Consider the following 5,771-nt stretch of genomic DNA (forward strand, 5'->3'; position numbering starts at 1 on the left):
GGGGGGGGGGGGGGGGGCGGGGGGGGAGGGGGGGGGGGGGGGGAGGGAGAGGGGGGGGAGCTGGGATAGGGTTGTAGAAGAGCTTGACTCTTTATCCAAGCGTAAAGCAGAGATTGAAGTGCTTGAACTCATGGGAGAGAATAATGAACTAACTGGGCCCGTATTAAAAGTGATACTCAAATCATGGTGTATTGTTCTGTGGGTTGCAGCTACACCTGAAGCTGGGGCCGTACCTCAGCACCTGACACAACCAGGAGTTTTAAGGCTGGAGTTTTTAAAAGACATAAGAGAACACTTAGCTAATTCCTACTGGAATTTTGAATCTGAGGTCCTAAGAAAGTTTCTCAGATGAGTTTCTTCAATAAGACCAAATTGATGCAGTGTAAGAAATTAAATAGTTTGTAATATAATAAAGGCTTGGTCAGTTTGACTCTGAGAAAAGTCATTCTCTGGGACTAGGGCCAGGTAATGTTATCTTAGCGTACTGCTTGGAGTACCTGGCACTGTACAAGCTCTAGGTCTTTGTGGTTACCTTAGACCAACATAGCAAATGAATGAGCATATTATCCTTTCAGTAGGGCTGCTTTCTGGTGTAACACACCCCTTGCATTCACAGGAGACACAAGTACCAACCAGTACCTAGGGTAAATCCCTCCTTTTTACCCTCCTTAACCCTGTCTGCTCTGGTAGCTACACTGCAAGGGCCAAAGTTGCACCTCATGTTTGGTGCTGGAAACCAAATACAGCAGGAAAATAAAACAACATGTGATCGTCTTGAATTTAGTCCTGAAATTCTCTCTCTAACGATGTCAAAGCACGGAAGATGCAAATGTTCTTGATAACAGATGAGCAAAAGGGGCTTTGGGTGAAATACTATGCCCCCCTCTTCTCCCTAGGCTGCTTACTGTCTATTTTTCCATGCAGTATTTTTGCTGGAGACACTGATACAGGAGAACATTGTCTGCCACAATCCCACTACCCTTCCTATCACCGAGGAAGAGGAAGAGGGGACAGCTGTGCAGCCTCTCTTGCAGCTGCATCTCACCTAGGTGGCTAACACAACTGCAAACCTTCCTCATCCCTGTCTTTCAGAGTAGCATTTTTTTGGCCACTGATGCAGGGAATAAGAAACATCTACCAGATGTAGAACCAAGGAGTCAAAAAATGAAAGCAGATTCCCTGCTCCAAGTGCAACTTGAATGCAGGACTAGGCTTGGAGTATTTTGCTATGGCAAAATGCTCCCCTGTGAGCAGTGCGCTGAGGTGGTGAGCCAAGAGGCTCTGAGGGACTCAAGGACAGCCCTGAACTATCACCCACACTTGCAGCAACTGCACAGTTCCCACGGCAGAGTCTCCATCCCCAGACTAGTTTTAGAAAGGGGATTCACAAATTCAACATCAACCTGCTACTGGTTCATGAAGAATCAACAACTTATCACCATCTGCTATTATGATGTCTGCAAGCTTTTCAGCTGAAATAAGTATCTGTGCCCTATCATTCTCTCTGTGCCATGTGGCACATCCAGCCTTAGGTGGCATTTGATCTGGCCAGTAAAATCTGCTGCCACTCGGTATAATAGTGAGAAAGACTTGTGAAAGAAAGTTAAGTGCTTCATAAGTCAGAATTCTAGACTTAGCTCTTTTGTGAGCAATAAGCAATTTCTGCTGCCACAATGCAACTGATGTGAACAAAATCATCATCAGTCTAACTGCTGCAATTCCCTTGCTGCAGATATACATTACAGAAAACTGGAAAAAAAAATTCCAATAAGCTTTACTAAAACACACAAATTAATAAATTAACAAAAGGTTCATGTTATACTCTCATAGAAAAGAGAAATGATTGACTATTTCATGATTGAGTATATGATTAAGACTGCATTCAGAACAGTGAAAAGTAGAAATTTCCTTTAAGACTTGCAGAAGTGTCTCAATTACTTCAAAGGAAGTAGCAGACTCACTGACCATTATATTCTGTTCAGCCATTGGTCATGATACGGAGTTGAGGGCAAAGTTTTTATTGTCTGAGGGGAAAGATATTTTTGTGACGAGTAGTTTTGTGTCCCTCCATATTGACAGCAGAGGTCATACAAAGTCTCAAGGCTCTGCTCACACCAGAAGAGGGGAGCTTAGTCCAGATTTTACCTTGCTTACAGCAGAATTAGTCGCTATGTGTTTGTTTGTGACCTAACCTTACTTATCTCGGTTGTCTTCCTTCAAAGGCTTTAAAGCCAGGTTATCCAGGGGATACAGGCAGCTGAAGTATTACTCTCTTAATTGGTCTCATTTATTAGATGCTGCAGCAAATTAACCTATTAGATGGAGTCAGAAATTGAGCATAGATATAGAACCCATGTCTGCTAGCTACAAAAAAAGTGAGCTAATGCAGCTTGGTTGCTATGGTGTAAAATTTGACATAAGGAATATCAAGACACATTTGCCTTTTCCCATTACTGAAGAAGATGGCTGGTTGATCAACTAATCCATGAGGTAGGCTGTTGCATTAGTACCTAACAACAAGGTGGTTCTAAATGGAAACAGGTATCAGTTGCTGCTGAGAACATAATCAGGCTTCTCAAAACCAAGTCCAGTATTTTAACTAACCAGTCAGTCTTGGAGCTTTTGAGCCAATAATTCAGCACTTAATTATCTTCTTTTAGTTTTTTTCTGATGCCTTTTAAGTTTCAATATATTCCAGTGTTAGTAGAAGCCTTACTTCTGTTGATTTGAGTATATGCATTACCTAAGTGTAACTGATTTCTCCTTAAGAGCAGAAAAATATTACATATATAAGTAGAAGAAATTGTTTTATTTTCTTTTTTTCTTGATTGTTTTATTTGAATGTGGACTTAAAACTTAGGACAATTACATCTTAGTAGCTCTCTAAGGAGAACCTGTCACTCTGTTTACCCATTTAATGCATACTGCATGAAGAAGAGCATATAAATTTATCATGCATTGCTCCTCCTGAATGTTTTGAGCTAAACTGGGGAAGTTCTTGAATAAGAGCAGAAAATGGTTTCTTTTCCTGTTTAGTGAAATCAATAGCTATCTTTCCACACGCTCTACTGGGTTTTGCATCATACCTTCAGACCATTCATTGTTGGCACTGCTGCCTATGCTTTCAATAAGAGCAAGCTTGTGCCACTGCTGCCACATTGCTTCCTGCCCGCTCAAACCAACCCCACTTGAAATGCACAGCAGCAGGGGTAGCGTGGCTGAAAGGACTACTACCCACAATTTAAACATGAGTCATCTTAAGCAATAATGAATTCCCAAACCAACATTTACTTTTGGGCATAATGAAAGAAAAATAATTTTGGCAAATAACATATTGATTTACCTTCATATCAACTAAACCTGCAGGCCCTTATGATTACTCACTATATGTGTATCATGAGTTCTACCGTCAGTACTTTTTTCTTGCCATTAGTGTGCTCTATTTGTTTGTGGCTCCCCAGAAGATAGACCAGTTTATTGTAAAACACAGTGAACTGTTTTCAAATGAGTTACACCCCTTTTTGTAAAATAAGCAATAAATTACAACGAGTTGCTAATGGCTAATAAAGTGTTAAAACCATAAAGGGTGTAATGAGAGGAACAAATGTCTAGAGGAAATATACACGTGGCCTTCATATGGATCCAGGATACTTATCAAACCAGAACTCATTAAGGGACTGAAATCCAAGCTTAACTCACACTAAGAAAGGGTGTGTTGTAATAAAAAGGATATAAAAAAATAGTTCGTAATTTTCCTATCTCCTTTTAAATTCCCTGATACTTCGAAAGAGATTACTGGATGTTTTGAAGCAAAGCTTATGACTTGATATGAACAGCTATCAGCGAAGCGGCCAGTAACAACAAGTCAGAGTTTTATTGTATAGTAAAAGCTGATAGAATTCTCTATACCCAAGAAAAACAAATATTTAATTTCTCTGATTTGACTGCCTTCTCTTTCCACACTGATAGCAGTCTAGAAAAAAAATCAGTTAAGTAACTCTAATTATGAAAAAACCCTAAAATTAAAAGTCCTGTTACTCATGCTATCATGACAAAGTAGTGTGAAGCTCAAGCACTTGGAAACAGAAAGGCCTGTGTGAAAGGCGAGGTTTTTTTGGTATTTTCACCACTTCTTCCCACACGTAGAGACATAAGCATTTGTTGCAGAAGAAGCTTTCCATCTGTAGAACTGTGTTTTGGTATTTAGCTATTCAACATCAGTGATGCTGTCAAGTACTTCAGCAGGGACCTGAAAAATAAAGGGCTTCTCTGCAACTTGTGTTACCATCTCCAGCAGTCACTGCCTGTGTCCTCTCCAGCATCCTAATCTGTGCCCGGGTTAAGGGATTTTATTTAATAAATGAAGATCTGAAGCATAAGGAGAAAAGAAAATGTGTGTCTCTTCTGTCCCAGTTTGGCAACCCTAATTCATATACCGCTCCGCCTCTAAACTGGAGTCTGGTATGTCTCAGCCAAAACAGCTTCACTTGTGCTGAAGCTGCTTTGCCAGCACAAAGGCTGCTCTGAAGCCAGTTCTGGAGTTTTCCTGCCACTTCTCAGAAAATCCTTGGGCTAGTTGGGGGTTTTCCAGCACTAGAGTGCAAAAACGAAGCATGCAGACAAAATGAGGGAGCAGCCCATGCAGTGAAGGGGAGGGATGAGGGAAGGAGCATATCAGGAAGTCCCTAGCAACCCAGCAATCCCCAGCTTTAACAACGATCACCACAATAAATGGCAACTATTATTACAAGAGCCCACGAGCTTTTCTCATATACAGTAAAAGACCATCAAGGGCGAGCAGCCAAAGGAGGGGAAAAAAAATCGGAGAAGTACAAAGGTAGTTCAAGGCTTAAAGGGATTTATTGCTTTACTGCTCATTTATGACGAGGTGGTACAAGATGTTGGGCAGCAACCCTAACCCGCTCCGGCCGGAGGGGCAGAAAGCCGCGGCCGCTCCAGCTGGGACTGACATCACCGCTCCCACCCTCGGGGGCGGCCGAGGAAGGACCGTAAGGCAGGTGCTGGCGTTTGCCAAAACGGGAAAACATTTCTTTGCAATGCCAAAGCTACCAAAGAAACTCAGCTCGGAAGCACTGCGTGTGGACGCTGTTTTTGTTCCTGTCGCTTTACCTTTTTGTTCAGGATTTTCTCCCGAGCCACGAGAGACCAGTTTACCGTGCGGGCATGAACCAGCCCTCACACATGGTAACTAAAAGTGACTGGGTAACTTTCGGTACGGAGCAGATTTTAAATAAGCATATTGTTCATTGCTGCCATCCACTTCGCACCGCAAGGGGATTTCCCGCATGTTTCGGTGGCACGTCACGGGTCGAAAGGCGCTGGCACGCCGTGCAGGCTCGGCACGGCCAGCCCTGGCTGCGGGGGTGCCGGCTGCATCCAGCACGGCATCACCGCAGGCACAGCGGCTCAGCTCCAGCGCACGGCGCACCGCGACCAGACCCTTCCCTTTCCCCCCTTCCCCTCAGCGCTCCCCTCAGGCTCAGCCCCCGCCCCGCGGGCCAGCGCCTCGTGCTCCCCTCGCGGGCACATCGACCGCAGGCGCCCGGAGGAGCCGCGAGCCCGGCGTGCGCGCGCTCCCCCCGCCTTTCCCCACCCACCTCCCGCTAGGGGGGCGGAGCCAAGGGCCGGTTCCAGCCACTCAGGGGCAAGCGGGAGGGGAGCGTGAGGCGCGAGCGGGCCCGCGTGCCGAGCCGCCCTATAAAAGGGGGGGCCGGGCACGAGCGCAGGGCTCACTCGCCGCTGGCGCCGAC

The sequence above is a fragment of the Corapipo altera genome, unplaced genomic scaffold (assembly GCF_003945725.1).
Source record: "Corapipo altera isolate COAL_440 unplaced genomic scaffold, ASM394572v1 23b, whole genome shotgun sequence".
NCBI lineage: Eukaryota > Metazoa > Chordata > Aves > Passeriformes > Pipridae > Corapipo > Corapipo altera.